Source organism: Psammomys obesus, unplaced genomic scaffold (assembly GCF_907164565.1).
Source record: "Psammomys obesus unplaced genomic scaffold, mPsaObe1.curated_primary_1811, whole genome shotgun sequence".
NCBI classification, from domain to species: Eukaryota; Metazoa; Chordata; class Mammalia; order Rodentia; family Muridae; genus Psammomys; species Psammomys obesus.
In genome coordinates this window covers 4,624,012-4,644,264 of record NW_026594083.1, presented here as the reverse complement: position 1 = coordinate 4,644,264, position 20,253 = coordinate 4,624,012, and positions in this window count along the sequence as shown.

Genomic DNA, 20,253 nt, shown 5'->3' with positions numbered 1-20,253 from the left:
TGGCATATTTGCCAAAGATCAGGTGTCCATAAGTGTGTGGGTTTATTTCTGGGTGTTCTGTTTGGTTTCATTGATCCACCATTCTGTTTCTATGCCAGTACCATGCAGTTTTTATAACTCTTGCTCTATAGTACAGCTTGAGATCATGGATGGAGATACCTCCAGAAGATCTTTTATTGTACAGGATTGTTTTAGCAATTCTGTTATTCCATATGAAGTTGAGAATTTTTCTTTCCAGGTCTGTAAAGAAATGTGTTGGTAATTTGATGGGAATTGCATTGAATCTGTGGATTGCTTTTGGCAGATGGCCATTTTTACTATGTCAATCCTGCCAAGCCATGAGCATGGGAGATCTTTCCATCTTTTGATATCTTCTTCTAATTCTTTCTTCAGAGACTTGAAATTTTTTTCATACAAGTCTTTGACTTGTTTGGTTAGGGTTACTCCAAGGTTCTTTATGTCATTTGTGTCTATTGTGAAGGGTGTTGTTTTCTTAATTTCTCTCTCAGCCCTTTTGTCTTTTGTATACAGGAGGGCTACTGATTTTTTTGGAGTTCATTTTGTATCCAGCCACTTTGCTGAAGGTGTAGGAGTTCCCTGGTAGAGTTTTTGGGGTCACTCACGTATACTATCATATCATCTACAAATAGTGATAATTTGACTTTTTCCTTTCCAATTTGTATCCCCTTGATCTCCTTCAACTGTCTTATTGCTCTATCAAGGACTTCCAGAACTATGTTGAAGAGATATGGGAGAGTGGGCAGCCTTGTCTTGTCCCTGATTTCAGTGGGATTGCTTTAAGTTTCTCTCCGTTCAGTTTGATGTTGGCTATAGGTTTGCTCTATATCGCCTTTACTCTGTTTAGATATGTGCGTTGTATCCCTTATCTCTCCAGTACTTTAAACATGAGTGGATGTTGGATTTTTGTCAAATGCTTTTTCAGCATCTAGAGAGATTATGAGTAAATATGTAAAATTACTTAAAGCAGTGATTGGCTTTTAAATGTTTTAAAATATGGTAGGATTTATTTTAATTTTGATAAGCTTATACAAAATTGTCATTTTAGGAGTATAAATTTTATATGTAGGTATCTAATTAATTTTTGTAAAAAAGTATCATTTTAATGAAAGTAATCTTAATGTTAGTACAAATAATTCTTAGTAAAAATGGAGTGAAAGCTGTGGTTGAAACTGAAGCCTGGGGAAACACATACACACATATAATAATAGTAGTATGGATGATAGAAAATAGCAGTAAAGATAAAGAATGGTTTCACAGTATGATGTGGGGCTGTAGAAAATTAGTACCATTTCTAAACTCATGGACAGTGTTTACAGCACTGCTTAATTTGGTCTCATTTGCTCCCCTCATTGTAAAAAAAAAAAAATCAAAGCTAGAGCAAAGACTTCCTCAGTGAATTAGTAGCTGAAGGTGATCTAAACTTAAGATTTACCAACCTCTTCTTTGTCTGTATTCCCACCCATTTACTATAATTGGTATGTTGGAAAGGTCCTGGCTGAATAGTATGCTTCACATGTTCGTTCTGTGGAGACAGCGATGGAACTCCCTATGCTCCCTTATTTTATGTCCCCCTGCCTTTTCCTCTTATGAAAGTGCAGTCACTTCCTGTACCTTACTAAAGAAGTTTCAGAATTTTTTTAAAAAAAGGAATTCCAGGTGCTTCTGGACCTGGCCTTATATGGGGAGAGAAAGTTAGCTTGGCTACTAGGCTAGATGACCTCCTCTGGTAGGGAGTCCCTCTAGGTGAGGGCTCAAAGCTCCCTGGCTTCATAATTGACTAGCATATTTAGCAGATAATAAAAATAAAAGGACTAAAGGACAGAAAAAAATTGCTAGAAGGAGGACCCTGGGTAATATGATCAATCCTCACTCAGAAAAGCAAACAGGACAGACATTGGAAGAAGAAAAAAACAGGAAACAGGACAGGAGCCTACCACAGCCTCTGAAAGACTCTGAAAGCATTGTATCAAAGCAGATAATGAAACTCTTAAACAAACTTTGGGCAGGGTGTAGGGAATCTTAGGAAAGAAGGGGGAGATAGTAAGACCTGGAGAGGACAGGAGCTCCACAAGAAGAGCAACAGAACTAAAATATCTGTGCACAGTGGTCTTTTCTGAGACTGATACTCCAACCAAGGACCATTCATGGAAATAACCTAGAACCCCTGCTCAGATGTAGCCCATGGCAGCTCAGTGTCCAAGTAGGTTCTCTAGTAAGGGGAACAGGGACTGTCTCTGTCATGAACTAAATGGCTAGCTCTTTGACCACCTGCCCCTGAGGGGGGGGGCAGCCTTGCCAGGCCACAGTGGAGGACAATGCAGCAGTCCTGATGACACCTGATAAGCTAGGGTCAGATGGAAGGGGAGGAGGACCTCCCCTATCCATGGACTTGGAGAGAGGCATAGGACGAAATGAGGAAGGGAGGGTGGGATTGGGAGGCGAAGAGGGAAGGGGCTACAGCTGGGATACAAAATGAATAAATTGCAATTATCATAAAAAATAAAAATTAAAAAAAAGAATTGCATAGTTCCCACCTCATATAATAGTCTTACCCACACCTTCTTGCCAATTGAATAGTACAGAAACACACACACACTGAGATTATTTACAACACGGATGTGTAACTTGTTCAAGTGAGACAATTGGGCTGTTAACATATGATGTTTGAAGAAGTCAGGACATGCATTGGCAAACCAGTAATTTTGGACCCAGATCATATCATATGTAAAAATGAAGTTAAAAGGTTTAAATGTAGGAGCTGCAAATTATAAAATTTTTACTAAAAGAAAAAAATATATAAGAACAGCACCATAATATTAGGTTTGGCAATGATTTCTTTGGCATGACATATAAAGCATGGGCAATAAAGGCGATGTAATCCCAGCTCCGGGTAGACAGAGGCAGGCACATCTCTGGGTTTGCTAACAGCCTAATTCATAATCTCCAGGCCAACGAAAGACTTTGCTTCAAAAACCAAGGTAGACAACACCTGAGGCATGAGTAGGGAAGTTGATATGTGCACATGAGTATTGTGTTGGCACTTGGCACATGTGCATGTATGCACACACAAATGTTTGCACATCAGCCTTTTCACATGCATACAAATATGTATTCATGCATTCATGCATGGAATGTGCATCAAAGGACATTGTTACTCAATGAAAAAACACAAACTAAAGAATGTGAGAAAATATTAACACATAGCATACCAGTCATTAATATTCAGAAGACATAGGTTCCATACCTCAGTAACAAAATAAGAACTGTATTAAAACAGTCAAGAGACTTAAAGAAATATTTCTTCAAAGAAAATATAAGAATGACCAATAAACACCGCACCTCTAGTCATCATGCAAATTCCCTTCCATGCCTGGAGACTCAGCTCACATCCATAAGGAAAGGAATCACAGTATAAAAGAGTCCACCCAGAACATAGCCAGCCGTGGTTAGAATCAGTGACTCTGTGGGAATGTGACCTGTCTGAAGGTCAATGGGAATATAAAGGGAGATGGCTGTGAGAAAAATGGATGCGTGTTCTTTTTTAATGCAGAATTTCTTCTTGATTCAGTAATTCTACTACTGGATATAGATCGCAAAGAACTGTAAATAGGGATGTGAATGGGAACTGTATTTACAATTGTATTTCCAGCTGCAATGTTAACAGATGCTTAAAAGCAAGAATGAACCCCATTCTGAAAAATAAATCCATGAGCGAACAAATGTGGCATAAACATGAAATGGGATATTATGCATACCTACGACGAATAAAATTCAGATACCTGCGACAACACAGAGACACAATGAAAGCATGTTAAGTGAAACAGGTCACCGAAAGGACACACGCTTACCATATACATGTTTACCATATGTACACAAAACCCAGTCGCAGGGACATAAGTGTATGATACACGTTAGGTAGATTGGTAATACTTAGCAAAGACCTCAAGAGCACAGTGGTTGTGAGGAGCTGGAGGAGGAAGCAAGGGGGAGATGGTGTTTAGTGGGTACAAGTTCTGTTGGGGAATTCGTAAGAGTTCTGGAGATGGGTGGGGGTGATGACTGCAGCTCTGGGAAGTATCCAATGTGGAAGTTTGCACTCTGGACAATGGCTAGACTGCTAATGCCGATGCTCTGTATGTTACGCCACCCCCAAACTGTGCTTATTTTGTGTCTTATCATCTAGGGGATGGGTCTTGTAATTTATTTTGGGTGGAGGTCAGGTTTGTTTTCAATCTGGCCCTTTAAATTTTTTTAATTAACATAAGCGTTGAGAGGAATAGAAAGGGAGATGAACAAACATGGGAGAGAGCTGTCAACCCCAGCCTTGGAAGGGAAGTTTGTTATTTAACAACCAGCAGTGAGGTTTTCTTTAGTCAGTGGCTTCATTCTCTCAATACAGTTAGCTAAGAACACAGGTGCTCACAGGGTGCTCTTCCTCCACACCCCCGAAATTTGTTTACAGGGATCATTGTGGCCCCCATTCTCTCATCTTATTAATCAGGGTTCTTCATTAACTTATGAAACTGTTTGTTCAATAAAGACTTATCTCATTTGCTGATGGCTTCAGAATCCCCTGGATTAGGGCAGGGATTTGATGTTACAATAATCTCCCATGAGAATTGTCCAAACAGATGTGAGAGCAAGAAAGAGCTACAGGGACCTCGCAGTGTCTGACAACAGCAGCAAGGACCAAGGCTGAGCAAAATGAATCTTATCTGCTTCTCATTGGTAAGTACCTCTACAGGCACCACTTTTATTCTCTTTTGATGGCGTTGTGCCAAATAAAGCCATTAAAATTAAGTGTACCCTAAGCTGGAGTGTCCTAGAAGTTCACAGCAGAATGAGTAGAAATGGTGCATTCATTAAAGCACTTGAGCTAACATAATTGAAGTAAGTATTATAAAAATACATAGATAAATGCAACGAAAAAATATACATGTGCTATTGCTCTATACTTTATAATGGTTATCGGTTGTTTCACATCCTGATTCTGACTTTCTAAAGTGTGATCTGTGAACATTGCTTTTGGAGAACTGTTTTTGTGTTCTATTTGTTGTGATTATAAGACAAAAAAACATGAAAACATACAACCTTTAATATACTTGCTTTTCTTTATGACATCCCAGGAATCAAGGATTTTTGTTATTGTTTTTTCTTTGTATTGTTTTTTTCTTCCCTACCCCCTTATTGTCTCATTATTATTTGGGAAATGAATTCTATTCAATGTTTTTCTGGTTAGGCTTCCATGGGGATAAACTGCATTGTTAGTGCAACACACAATAGATTGGAGAGGTGCTTGGAAATGGGCTCAGGTGAGCTGAAAGCATCTCTATTTCTCAAACACTCTCTTACATTATTGTTTTGTTTTAAACCTGGAGTGGATCAGTGAAACTTTACCAGTACTCATAGTTCTGGAAGTATTTAATAATTCTAACCTGAAATTGGGATGACCTATCAATGCAAGGATTTCAATAATTTTATTCATATTCCTGTGTGAGTAATGCAGGGCATCATAAATCCTCCCTGGTGTTTCAAGATGTTGATGGGGGAGCCCTCTCATTTGGGAAAATAAAATGCTCTACTTCTATGTTTGTTTTCCTTCCAAATTGCAAGTGAGATTAACATAAGTGCTAGAAATGGTGCTGACTTGCATTGCAATACCTAAACAGGAGGTATTTTGAGCCAAAATAAGAGATTTCATCTCAGAACATCTTGAAAAATAAAATCTGATTGTGAGTTGCAGGAGGCTGAATCATCAAGTTTAAGTTGCCTGCATTGTTAAAAATTAAATGCTAGCTCTCAAGTTTGCTTCATGTCATATAAGTCTAACTGAAGAAATCCCATTTCAAGTGATTTAAATGGTATTGTTCATTCTTCTCTAGTTGTTTTGAAAGTGTTATATATGTTTTATATGCATATGCTTCCCTAGGAATTAGGTAGTATATTGCCAGAGATGACTGCATTCTGAAATCATTTTGAATGCTAACATAATCACCATGTTAACGTCTCTATAACATAGTATGGTTCAGTGCAGTGTGCTATATGCTTATAATCTTGGCGCTAAAGACATATATGCATCTAATGAACATGATTATCTTTCTTTGTTATATAAGGAAAGCAACACAATCAAAACAGATTGGGTTCTGGTTTATGGATTGAGCATCCTGCCAGTTCATTTTTAGCTTTTAAAGCTGTCCTTAAGATTGTTTCTTTCTCAGAGACAGCAGACTGAATAATCATAAACACTAAACTATTTTGTATTTCAATGTTTGTAGATCACAAAAATTAGTGCTTTACTAAGAGAGTGTACAAAAGATGTTTGGAATTATCTCAATATGTTTGGATATTTAAGAAAAATATTTACTATATGCATTTTTAATTTATGCATAGTGAAAGCCTCCTGTGCTGTTGTGCACTGTGAAAAGGGGGGGGGGTTAACAGCTTTTTCCAGGAATTTACACATAATCCAAGGCATATTTGATCCATCCTTGTAAAATGTGAACATATGGGACACTGTATTTAGGAGAAGAGAATAAAATTCATTGATGTGCTGAAAAAAAAATCACACAATTAAAAAAGAGGTTCTGCACAAACATATAAACCTTTAAATCTGTGAAAAGAGGATGGTTTTAAATAATAAGCACATAGTGATTATCATGGATAAAATAATGAAAGGGTTAACTTCTTTTATTTTAAAATGGTGAGAACTTACAACTTTCTTAATAAATGGGGTTTTAAAGTGAAATATGAAGATATCAACTCAATGAATTACCCATTTTGAACCAATACAATGAATAGTACATTGAAGGTGATTGCTATTAATTTGGATCTATAAACCTGAAATGGAGACTATCATTGTATCAGGGGGCTTTTAAATATGCTACTCTGACCCACAGTTTTCTTAGAGTTTGTTTTTTGTTTGTTTTATTGTGATGAGGCTCTGAAAATACTTGCTCATTCTAAACAAGGTGATCTTGTTGGGCTCATCATACAGGTATTGAACTTGGCATGACTTTACAGGGCATGTGGTTCAAATCAATTACCCCTGAATAAACACGTGGTTTGAAGGGCCACCTCTGTCTTTATTTGGGCTCTTGTCTACGTCATTGCTGTATGCATTTCCCTTGATTTTTTCTTGTTCTTGTACCACACTCTCATGCCAGAAAGATACATTGCTTACAAGAATACACCTTCCTTTAAAAAGCTCCTTTTCTTTTACAAAAACTTGGGATCATATTTCAAACATAAAATTCTTGAACAGAATTTTTATTACAATAGAGCTTAATTTTATATTATTTTGAGGAACATTCAACACATCATGGTTTATTGTTCTTTCACACATAAAAATATACATAGTTTTCCTTTTTCTAGTTATTTTCCTTGGCCTTTAGTAATGTTTGGGAATATTTTTCATCAAAATTGGTACACCTTTTGTTAACAAGATCACATTGCTTTAATGAGCAGGATTTTTCAGCGCCTCATCACAATTAAAAACTCTGAGAAAAGTGTGGATCAGGTTAGTAAGTATTTTGACTGACACTGTAAATTTTTTGCCTTAACTTATAAATAGCATATTAATTCCTATATGTTGATATTGCAAGTAAATAATTTTCCTGAATTAAAATGTTTTTCTGGCAGTCTGTGGTTTACTTGGATACTTTTCCATGCGGTTTATTTATTTATTTATTTTTATTTAACAATGATACAATTCCCAATTTCTTTCTTTTATGATATTGAAGATAAAAAAGTCTTGTTATTTCCTACTTGCTAAGATGATTGTGATAGATATGCTAAAATTCTGAAATGCCTTTGAAGAAGTATTGTGATATTGTTTTCATTATTTCAATGTACATTTAAGTGTTTAAACATCCTTACATTGTGAGAAACATTGACTGTCATCACACACACACACACACACACACACACACTTGTATGTAACTCTGGTGACATTTCATACAGGCACATGTAACATGTTCGGTAGGATGCATACACCTTAGTGTAGGTACAAACGTGGCCCAACACCAAAATTGTGAACCTAATATAAACTATCAGGAGGCTTTTATGTGTATGCTATTTCTTTTCCTTACCTGATTGCCTGCGTCCTGAGCATGAACTTTGTAGATAACAATGGCTGTCACAAGGTCAAAAGGTTGCACATGCCTGACCAAATGCTTAAAACCACATTAAATAAATAAAATTGATCCTGTGTTCACGCATTGACAAGAATGTTGCTTCCTTTTCTCTTTGTGGAATTCCCTTAGTCCTGTACTTTAGTCTCCATGTGTTTTCTGCACGTCAGCTTGCTTGGTCATGTGCCTTTTTGTTTTCTTTTTCCCCTCCATGAAGGCTTCAGCATTTTGATTCTCTCTCACAAGAGGGCTAGATTTCATCCAATCTTTGATGACTTGATCTAATTTCTGTGATTTTATTATTTGGCTTCAAGACTATCTCATCTAGGTTTCTTTTTTTTTTTTTTTCACTAGTTGGCTCTTTTTTAGCTCTTCTGGAACAGGTCTTAAAATAATTTTCCATGGAAGTGTACGAGAGTTCTTTCACGACTAAAAATGCTTTTGCATTTCTTAGATTAACATAGAACGTGGCTCTCACATTCTATGTTAAATAGGGTGTGTGTCTGTGTGTGTGTGTGTATGTGTGTTGTGTTATGTTGTGTGTGTGTGTTAGTTGCTCCTGTTTATTTCCAGGAGAGGACATTGGGCTTTGGGGTGCTCTGCTTTATCACAGATTGCTTAATCCTGTCAGACAGAGTCCCTCACTGAACTTACAACTGGACTGAAGGCCAGCTCCATTCTCTATAGCGGTAAGGTCCAGGCATAAATGGAGGCAGCAGCCTCTGACAAGGGTGTTATGGATTTAACTCCAGTCCTCATGTTTGCTCAGCAAGTGCTTTTACCCACTACCCTGTCTCTCTAGCCACCAAAAAGCCTTTTCTCCTGTGGCTTATTATTGTGAAGAATCTTCTCCAGTAAAATTCGCATTGATTTTTCAAATTTGATACTAATAAGTTTCTTTTTCTGCTAATAAAAAATTTAAGGTTTTTCTCTATCTTCTTTTTTTAAAGTTTTACTTATATTTTTTAAAATTTATGTATGTGTATACCCTATGTGAACAGGTATCTGAAGAGACCAGAGAGGGTGTCAGATTCCTTGGTGCTGGAGCTACAGTTGGTTGTGAGCTGCATAATGTGGACTCTAGTAGTTAAACCTAGATCCCCCGAAAGAATGCCAAGTGTTTTCAACTGTGCTGTTTCTCCAGCCCTTTGGATTTCAGAAATTTCAAGCCCTTTGGCTCAGATGTGGATATTGTGGTTGTTTTGGGTGCTTGGTGGGCAATCTTAGCTTGGAAAGCTGGTTGTCAAATTTGCCTAAGGGTTTATCAATTTCATTGATTTTTCTCAAAGAACCAACTTCATGTTTTATTAGTTCTTTGTAATTTTTTGTTTGTTTCCATTTTATTGATTTTAGCCTCAAGTTCAATGATTTCTTGCCATATACTCTTTTTGAGTGTAATTGCTTTTTTTTTCCTATATCGTTCAGTTATGATGCTAATTTATAAGTACAAAATACCTTCTTTTTTGTTTTTGTTTTTTTAAGTCTAACCACTTAGTGCTCTGAACTTGCCTCTTAGAACCGTCTTCATTGTGTCCCATAAGTTTGGGTATATTGTATTTTCAGTTTTATTCAATTCCAGAATGTTTTAAATTTCTTCCCTAATTTCTTTCTGCCTTGACCCATTTTTCTTTCAGTTGTTAGCTGTTCAGGTTCCAAGAATTTGTAAGCTTCCTGTTGTTTCTGGTGATGTTGCTATCCAGCATTAATCCACGGTGGTCAGATAGGATGCAGGGTGTCACTTCAATTTTCTGCTATCTGTTGAGACTTGCTTTCTGTCCAAGTATGTTGTCAGTTTTACAGAAAGTTCCATGAAACACCAAGAATAAAGGTATATTCTTTGGCACATGGCTTCTGAAAATATTGGACGGGTCCATTTGGTTCATGACATCAATTAGCTCCATCATTTCTGTGTTTAAGTTTTGCCTGAATGACATGTGTATTGGTGAGAATGGGGAACTGAAGGCATCCACTGTCACTGTGAGGGTCAAGATGTGATGTAAGCTGTAGTAGTGCTTCTTTCATGAACGTGGGCGCCATCGTCTTTGGTGCTCTTTGGGGATAATCTTTTTCTGCAGCATGTAAAGGTCGCCTTTGCCTTATTCAAGTGCTGATCTCTGTGCTGTCAAAGAGTTGAGTAGAGGCCAGACTTTGGCCTTTGGTATTGTTATTTTTATAAAATATCACTTGCCTTGATATACACCTTTAGCACCCACTTATTGGCTTAATAAAAAACCAATGGCTTATTACTAGGGAGGAGAGGAAAGGCAGGACTTCCGGGCAAAGATAGGAGCTGTAGGAAGATTTGAGAGACATGAGATATGCCAGACAGACATGGAGGATATTGGATGAAATGGGAAGTACCCAGACTGAAGGGCAGTAACAGGTCACATGGCAAATGTGACTAAAATAAACGGGTTAATAAAGTTATACAAACTAATTAGGAGGCAGCAAGCTAAGGCCTGAGCTATAATAAATAATAATAACTCTCTGCATCATTATTCCATCAGCTAGGGATCCAAAGAAAGCCCTGTTATAGTGGGCTTTATAGATATTAAGAATTGCAGTATCATTTCTATGGATTTTTCCTTTGATAAATTATGTAGTGACATTTTCTATATCATGTTTTCCCCTAAGACACAGTTTCTTAGGCCCTGTCTACCCTGGAGCTAACTCTGTAGAACAGGCTGGCCTGGAACTCCCAGAGATCTGCTTGCCTCTGCCCCCACGTGCTGGAGTTAAAGGCCTGTACCACCACACCTGGCTTCCCTAGGTCTTCTGATTAGTTTTGGTTTGAAGTCTATTTTGTCAGATATTAAAATGGTTATACTGGCTTAGGTCTTAGATCTGTTTGCTTGAATAATCTTTTTTCCACCCCTTTAGCCTGAATTGATGTCTATCCTTGATGTTAAACTATGTTTCTTTTATGCAGAAGAAGGATGGATACGATTTTTGCACCCATTATCTTAGTCTGTGTCTTTTTTTTACTGGGGAATTGAGACCGTTAATGTTGAGATTTGTTAATCACCAGTGTTTACTGAGACTCATTATTTTGTTGTTGTGCTGTGGATTTCCTCCTTTTCTTTTTTATTTTTTGGTCTACTATTATTTATTCCTTGTGTTTTCTTAGGTGTAGTTAGCCTCTTCAGGTTTAGGTTTTCCTTTTAGCATTTTCTGTATGTGTTTGTAAATAACTACTCTCTACATTTGGTTTTATCATAGAGTATCATTCTCCATCTATTATGATTGAAAGTTTTTCTGGGCATAGTAGGCTGAGCTGGATTTTCTGGTCTCTTAGAGTTGGTAGAAAATCTGTCTAAACCTTCTGGTTTTAGATTCTCCACTGAAAATTCAGGTGTTATTCTAAGGTCTTTATATGTTATTTGGTATTTTTATTTGCAACTTTTAATATGTTTTTTGTTGGTCTGTATGTTAATGTTTTAATATTATGTGATGTTTGGAATTTCTTTTTTGGGTCCAGTATGTTTGGTATTCTGTATGTTTCTTGTACCTTGAGGTACTGTGTACCTTCTACTTTTGGTTGGAGAAATTTTCTTCTATAATTTTGTGGAAAATACTTTCTCTGCCTTTGGATTTCTTCTTCCTCTTTTCCTATTATTTGTGAAGTTTGTCTTTTCATGGTGTCCCAGATTTCCTGCATTTTCTGTGCTTTTATTATTTTATTTTATAATTTAGATTTAACATCATTTTCTGTGAATGAGTTATTCATTTCTACTACCTTATGTTCAGTCCCTGAGATTTTATATTCCACGTCTTGTATTCTGTTGGTGAGGTTTGCCTCTGAGGTTCCTGTTTAAGTTCTTAAGTTTTTCATTTCCATATTTCCTTCAGTTTGAATTTTCTTTATTGATTCCATTTTTACTTATAAGTCTTGATTTGTTTTCTTCATTTCATTTCACTCTTTATGTTTTCATCAATTTATTTACAAAGATTTTAAAATTTCCTCTTTAAGGACCTCTAACATATTTACAAATGTAAATGTATCTTTTATTCACCTGATGTAATGGTCATCTTGGAGGTTTACTGCCTCTATCTGCTAACGTAGGCCTAGTCCTGGAAGCATCTAGTCTCCATACAATCTAATATAGACCTACATTATTTTCACCTTCTGAGACTTATGGCTCTTTCTAGCTCTTTCTGAATTCTAGCTGTCTAGTTCAACTCAGCTTTTCTGGCCCAAACTTCTCTCCATGCTGAATTAATTCAAACTGGCTTTCCTCAGCTTCTGATTTAATTACTTTACTTGGTCTCCTAACTCTAGCAATCTGATCTAATCTTTTGGCTTCTCATTCTCTGGCTTCTTCTTCCTTCACCTGTGTCTAGCTTGTTCTCTCTTCAACCTGTCTGTAAAACTATCATGGTAAAACTTCCTACTTCCTCTCTCCCTCTGTGCTGCCCTCTCCTGTAACCTCTCTTTTCTCCTCCCTTTTCTCACTCTCTTCTTGTAAGATTTGGACTTAACCTTTTCTGTCAAATCTTTCTTTGATCTGCCACTTTCTCTGATCTCTTAAATATACATCACTTTCAAATATGGCTGCTCCCTTCTCTAAACGAACCTTCCCTATGTTGTTGGGATTAAAGGTGTGTACGAAAGGCATGTCTGTATTCCAGCCAGATCATACTGTAATCTAGGGCTTGTCTGCATTCCAGCTGGATCACAAAGATTGTATCTTTGGATGTGATCTGTTGCCAGAGCAGTGATATTTCTGGGTTAAAATTCCTCTCCACAGGAAGTCTAGTTTGAAGTCTTTGTCTCACGCTTCAGCTTTATTTCATTGCTCAGGGTCTTCTGCACTAGGGTTGCTTGGCTTTCTCAAGGCATATTGGCCTGGCTCAAAATGATTGTGTTTCTCCTAGGCATCTGGGTTTGGGATGATTGTAATTCTGTGTGCTAATATCTGGCCCTGTCTTTGTTGGATGGATGTTCGTTCCCTGGTGTCGGTGGCCCTCTCTGGTTCTTCAGAGAAGGTGGTAGCTGTGGGTTGCCATGGGAGGAGCACTTCTGAGATCTTGCCTGGTGTGCTCACTGGGGTGTTTGGTTAGAATGCATTTCTTGGTATTAGGGCCCACACTTACAGACAGAGATGGCTAGAAGGGGGGTTGGGCTGAGAGGGTCTACTGGATCCAAGAGAGCAGGGTGTGCCACCAGTTCCCGCTTAATCACCTGGGAAAGGGGGCAGAAGGAAGGAGAAGTCACAGATGGCAGTCTCATATAGAGCTGGGAATGAGATGGGGACTGGGTTTGGAGGATAGCAGGGAGAGTGATGATCTGAAGGTTGCCTACCTTTGCCCCTGGCCTGTCTGCTTTTCTGGCTGGCACGGCTGACAACGTTTATGGCTCCTCTATCACTTCTGTATGATTTGGTTCATCATAAATTATTTATTTGTAAGTCAGATATCACATTTTCATTTAGCTCTGTGAAGATCATAAATATTCCTTCTTAAATCTTTTCTCCATCTGTTTTGTGATTTTAATTTCATCTGGAATAAAATGGTTTGGTTTTCAGACTGTCAGTTCAGTTCACTCCCTTTCACAGCATTTGATCACTTCCCATGCTTTGGCTAACTTTACACAGTAAGCCGGTGACTCATCTTTTCTTACAGGTTTCTTCACCTTTAGCTGTCTATTTATGAGGCATAAATCTTGAGTTTCTCTGAGAACCCAATTTAGAATCAGGGTTTTTACATACAGTTATATGGTGTGTGACCTACCCAGGCAGTGAATCAGTGATAGCTTGTCCCATGTTTCATTTTGATGGCACTGTTAGTCTTTTTTCTTTTTGCCTGACCCACAGCTACCTAGAACCAAGAGCTCCTGCAGCTATTGGTAGAAGTTTTTCTTCCACGTCAACTCTTGGGGGTTAGTACTCCTACAACCCTTGGATGATTCCATGTGAGGACACCCTTCATGCTTCGGCACAGGGTATAATGGCCAGCATGTCAGTGTGCTCTAGTTCTGGTTGGAAGCTTGATTAGCCCAATGCTTTAGCTTCACTTTGTGTTTACACTAATGATTGCCTCCTCTGCAAACACTATTAATATTTTTTTCACTTGTGTACCTTATTTAGATCTTCCTAATTTCCCTAACAATTTACTCTATGCTACGTAGAAGCAGACAATATGAAGTACACTAGATGCAAGTTCTAGGGTTAGGCAATGCACTCAACTTTTACTTCACCTTAAGAAAACACTTTTTTTTTTTGAGACAAGTATGTATGTAGCCTTCACTTCCCTAAACTTGATGGGTACACCTGAGACTGTTTCCCAAGTGTTGGGGCTGAAGTGATCATGTCCAGCAAAATATATTTTAAAGAAATTATTTTCACTGCAACACTGTAAAATAACTTTTTTAAAATAAATTTTTTATATGACAGAAGTTCATCATATTGAAGAAATCATCAGTTAATATACTTAGAATAAAGTTTATACCTCCTTAAAGATTGCTTATTAATGATGTTAGACATAAATTAGTGATTTCTTAAAAAGAATAGGGAAGGACACTAAGTTAATTCTTCAGTTGTTTTTGCTTCCTTAGCAGAGTTCCCAATGGCTTAACAATTAAACCCATGCATTTTAAAGTTTTCTAGGATTTACAGTGGCAAAGCTCTACCTATTACTATTGATTCTTCTACTATTCATATCACTGCTTTGTCATACACTGTTATATATGGCTTTTATCCTTGCAGTTCCTCCATAAGACAAATGAAACTAATGCTCTCAAGTTAAAAAAGCTGAATCCTGAAGATTGTGTTTACTCTATAATCAAATGATGGTGGCTAAAGAAGTGAAACTATTAAAGTCTGTGGGCAACACAGTTAAATGTTGGGTCCAAGAACTTTTGCTTAGTACCTTGAACTTCAGATCTTCATCATGGTTTTGAAAGAACTCCCTCTTTTTGTGAATCCCTCAAAACGCTTCACATCTCCTTTGAATTTCAAGTTATAATAGTTTAGACTGTCTCTTTTGTTCTGTTCATTGTTGAAAATTAGCATCCTGTACACCCTTCACCCTCATGCACAACATAATTTAGATGGACCCCTGTAAGAAGCTGGGTAGGGAAACTAGATACTTTTTCAGAAAGAAAATTTCTATCCTCTATTTTTAATTCTCTGTACTGCAGGAAGGCTCTATGGATAACATATATGAGCCAATCCCACAGCAAGCTAAACAAGAAAACACCTGTAGCAGAAGTGAGGAGACAGGAGAAGCATATGACAAGCTCTTCATGGTAAGTGAAGCCACTCCATAAATGGGGTTCTTTCCCATTATCTATTTAAACTCACTAGCCAATGACAGGTTTATGTCAGTAAACAGCTACTGTCAAGAACTGTCCATTTAATCTTTATTGCTGATTTTCTCTTTATTGTTGTAGCTTTTGTGATTGTTGGCTTATTATGAATAAGAGGCAACTATATAAGTTAATGCAATCCTCAAAGCAAGATTATCACATTTGTTTTGTTTTGTTTTGTTTTTTTGTTTTTACTTAATTGAAGGAGTGAAAGGTAAGATTGCTAAAGGCAGTAACCAGTACATGTTCAAAAGAGCATCTTAAAGTGCTCATGTCTGACTCAGTATCTGGTAAGTCAGGCTGGAGCACATCAAGGAGACACTAGGGAGGAGATGAGGGAGGGGGCCTCAGCCAGGATACAAATTGAATAAATTTTAATAAATGATAATAGTAATAATAAATTTAAAAAAGAGACACCAGGGGTTGTGTTTTGCCAGTTTTCATCCTTAAATGGCCCAGCGGTAGCTAAGCTAACTGACTAAAAGTTAACAAATCTATAACATTTAATGTTTAACTACTGGTTACATCAAATGCCAATTCCAGCACACTGCTGTCCACTTTCCAATCCTGTAGCCCACCACTTCATTAAGCTGTTTCTGAGTTCCTGCTTTCTGTTCCCCTACAAAATGTGTTACCAAATGCCAGTCACTTTTGTGAATTATGTCTGAAATTGTTGCAGATGCATAGCTCTGTGAGTTCTGAAAAAAATAGGCATCAACTTAACAGTGATGAATGGTTTTAGTCAATTGCACTGTATTTTAAATGATTTTGTGTTAGTAAACTTAATTTAATTCAATTGTGGTATAAAGTAAAAAAAAATCTTAACAATGTGTTATGCAAGTATGTTTTAAAAGTGTCTCCTGCTTTTATAATTACACTCCCCCCAATGATACACAAAAATGCTACCATTAATGAAATTAGCCCTTTTCAGTGAGGTGCTGATTTACGCGTTATGTTTACATACAATCATTTTGTTATTCACACAGTAACTTTAGAGATGTTTAGAAATCATGAAAAATGATAAACGGTTCACACCATTAACAAAGGATGAGGTTAGTTAGTCTCAAACCTGGAGAATTTTTGCTCTAAAGAAAGGGTTACCACAAAACAGTTTGGAGTTTTCCACCTACCTTACCACCTACCATTCTTGCTGACATTAAAAACTTATTTTTGTAGCTTATATAAGTCTCTGCCTCCCAGTATAGATGAACTAGGAACAAGATTTGGTGAGAAAATTCTATAACTAGTTTCTGAGAAGTAGAATTAGTATAAAAGTATTTAATGCAGTGAAAACTTTCTCAGTTTCACCAAGGTGTTGTTACTGATAGACATGAGTAAGAGCAGCCAACAATACACATTATACATTAATTTGAGGTAGACTACTTACGTGGAGGCCAACAGCCGAAGCTGAAAAAGTGTTTGAAAGCATTTTCATTCTGTAATTAAAAAGAGAATAATTGAATAGACTGAAGACCCTCGGATATTTTCTTAAATGTGTCAGTGGATAATTATGCAGAACAGTAAGTTCATGGCTTACTTGTCTACTTGAATTCATTCTATCACTGATCTTGCAAAATCAAAAGGTAGTAATAAAGTTTAAACTGGAACACTGCTCTTCATGTATGTCTTAGTATTTAATTGAACCTATAGGGGGAGTTCCAAGATGGCAGCAGCCAGTGTGTACACTAAGGGGCAGAAGATCAGGGATCGTAAAACCAGTGAGTAAATAGGCTGCTGGATCTAGCACACTGACTTCGGTGCTCCCTGGACTGGAGGGGACATCCAGGCAGCTGGGGATGATCAGATGCCCCCGTGACAGTCTCCTAGGTCCAGGACTCATGAACTGTGACCCTCTTACCCTTGTCACATACTCGAATGAGTGTAAGCCCGCAGCCCCAGGAACCAACAGCCAGACATTGGATCCCTCCTGCTCGCCTTCCCCACAAAGGCAGCCTCCGGATTCCTGGGACAGCATCCCAACCCCAAACCACAGTTCTACTGGTCCTCTGTAGAGACCCTGTAGACAATAAAATCATATGGATCCTCGATCCAAGATGCCGGAGCCCAGACATAGGCATGTAAGCTGCAGCTCAGCTGCCCTCTGGGGCACTGGATCCCCTGTCGTTGCTACCAACCCTGCAGCTCCACTGAGGTACCTGTGCCCCCTCAGCTACCACCTGAGACACCCATGCCCAGCCCTTCAAGGGACCTGTGCCTGCGTCCCTGCCATTAAAGGCACCTGCACCTATGCCCTGCCTTCCCAAAGACCCACTCCAAGGTGACTGCATCCAAAATGCCAGCACCTATTTGTGTTCCTCTGGACCTTTCTCACAAGCCTGAGAACTATACCAGACACCAGAGATAGATCCAGTCTTCGGTGAATGCTCAAAGAACAGCCACGGCTGTGGACAACCAAATGGCTAAAGGCCAGCCTAAGAATACACTTAACAAAATCCACTACATTGTGGCTACACCAGAACAACCCCCCCCACCAAAAAAAAATGGATATTCTGATGCACCTGAAACAGAGGAAAGGGCCTTAAATCTATTACTATGCAGTTACCGGAGACATATAAAGAGGAAATGAACAAATTTCTCAAAGAAATACAACCAAACAAGTAGAGGCCATTGAGAACAGACAGGAAACCACAACCAAACAGGTAAAGGAAATAAATAAAATAGTTCAAGACCTGAAAACAGAATTGGAATAGATACAGAAAACACAAACCAAGAAAACTCTGGAAATGAAAAAAACGTATAGATCTGAAACCACAGAGCTATTCATCAGCAACAGAGTACAAGAGATGGAAGAGAGAAGCTCAGAAATTAAAGAAATCAATACATCTCTCAAAGAAAACATTAAGATAGAAAAGTTTCCAACACAAAACATGCAAGAAATCAAGGACACCATGAAAAGACAAAACCTAATAAAAATAGGAAGAGATGAAAAGAAGATTCCAGGCTCCAGGTCCTAGAAAATATTTTTAAGAAAATCATAGAAGAAAAATTTCCCAACCTAACAAAAGAGATGCCCTTAAACATAAAAGAGGCTTGCACAACACCAAATACACTAAACAAGAAGAGAAATTCCTCCTGCCCCATCATTATCAAAACACTAAATCTACAGAACAAATAAAAAATATTAAAAGCAGCAAAGGAAAAAGGCCAATTAACATATAAAGGTAGACCTATCAGAATCATAACAGACTTCTCAACAGAAACTATGAAAGCCAGGAGGATCTGGGTGTATATTATGCAGAAACTAAGAAACCACAGATGCCAACCCAGACTACTATACCCACCAAAACTTTCATCCACCTTAGAGTGAAAAAACAAGATATTCCATGGCAAAACTAAATTTAAACAATATCTGTGCACTGACACAGATCTACTGAAGATACTAGAAGGAAAATTCCAACCCAATGAGGTCAACTACACCCAAGAAAACACAGGATATAGAAAACTTCACAACAGCAAAAGCAAAAAGAAAACAAGCTCACAAATGTACTATCAGCACCAAATCCACAATAAAAAGAAATAGCAATCATTGTTCACTAATATCTGTCAACATCAATGAACTCAACTCTCCAATAAAAAGAAGTAGGATCCAGCATTCTGCTGCATTCAAGAAACACAACTCAACAATAAAGATAGACACTACCTTAGAGTAAAGGCCTAGAAAAAGATTTTCTAAGCAAACAGTCCCAAGAAACATGCTGGAGTAGCCATACTAATATAACAAAATAGACTTTAAACCAAAATTAATCAAAAGAGATAGGGAACCATACTTCATCCTCATCAAAGGAAAAATCCACCAAGAGGACATCACAATTCTGAACATCTATGCCCCAAATGCAAGGACACCTGTATTCATAAAAAAAAAAACAAAAACAAAAAAAAAAAACCAAAACATTGTTAAAGCTTAACTTATATATTGATTCCCAACACATTAATAGTGGGAGTATTCAATACCCCACTTTCACCAATGGACAGATCATTGAGACAGAAACTAAACAGAGAAACAATGAAGTAAACAGAGGTCATGAATCAGATGAACTTAATAGATGTCTACAGAACCATTCACCCAAATACAAAAGAATATACTTTTTTTTTCTTAGCACCACGTGGAACCTTCTCCAAAACTGACCATATAGTCAGTCACAAAGCAAACTCAACCGATAAATAAAAATTGAATTAACCCATTGTTTTTTATCAGATCATCATGGATTAAAACTAAACCTCAACAACAACAGAAAAAATGAAAAGCCTACACACTCATAGAAACTGAACAACTCTGCTCAGTGATCACTGGGTGAGGGAAGAAATAAATAAATTAAACACATCCTAGAATTCAATGAAAATGAGTTTATAATTTACTCAAACTTATGGGTCACCATGAAAACAGTGGTAAGACGAAAGTTCATAGCACTAAGTGCCTTCATAAAGAAATTTGAAAGATCCCAGATTATCAACTTAACAGATCACCTGAAAGCATTAGGTAAAAAAGAAGCAAACACACCCAAGAGGAGTAGAGGATAGGAAATAATCAAACTCAGGGCTGAAAACAACAAATTAGAAACACAGAAAGCAATACAAAGAATCGACAAAACCAAGAATTGGTTTTTTGAAAAAAAAATCAACAAGATAGACCAACTCCTATCCAAACTAAATAAAAGACACAGAAACAGTAACAAATTTAACAAAATCAAAAATGAAAAGGGGACATAACAACAGGCACTGAGGATCCAAAGAATCATTAGATCTTACTTCAAAAGACTGTGTTCCACAAAATTGGAA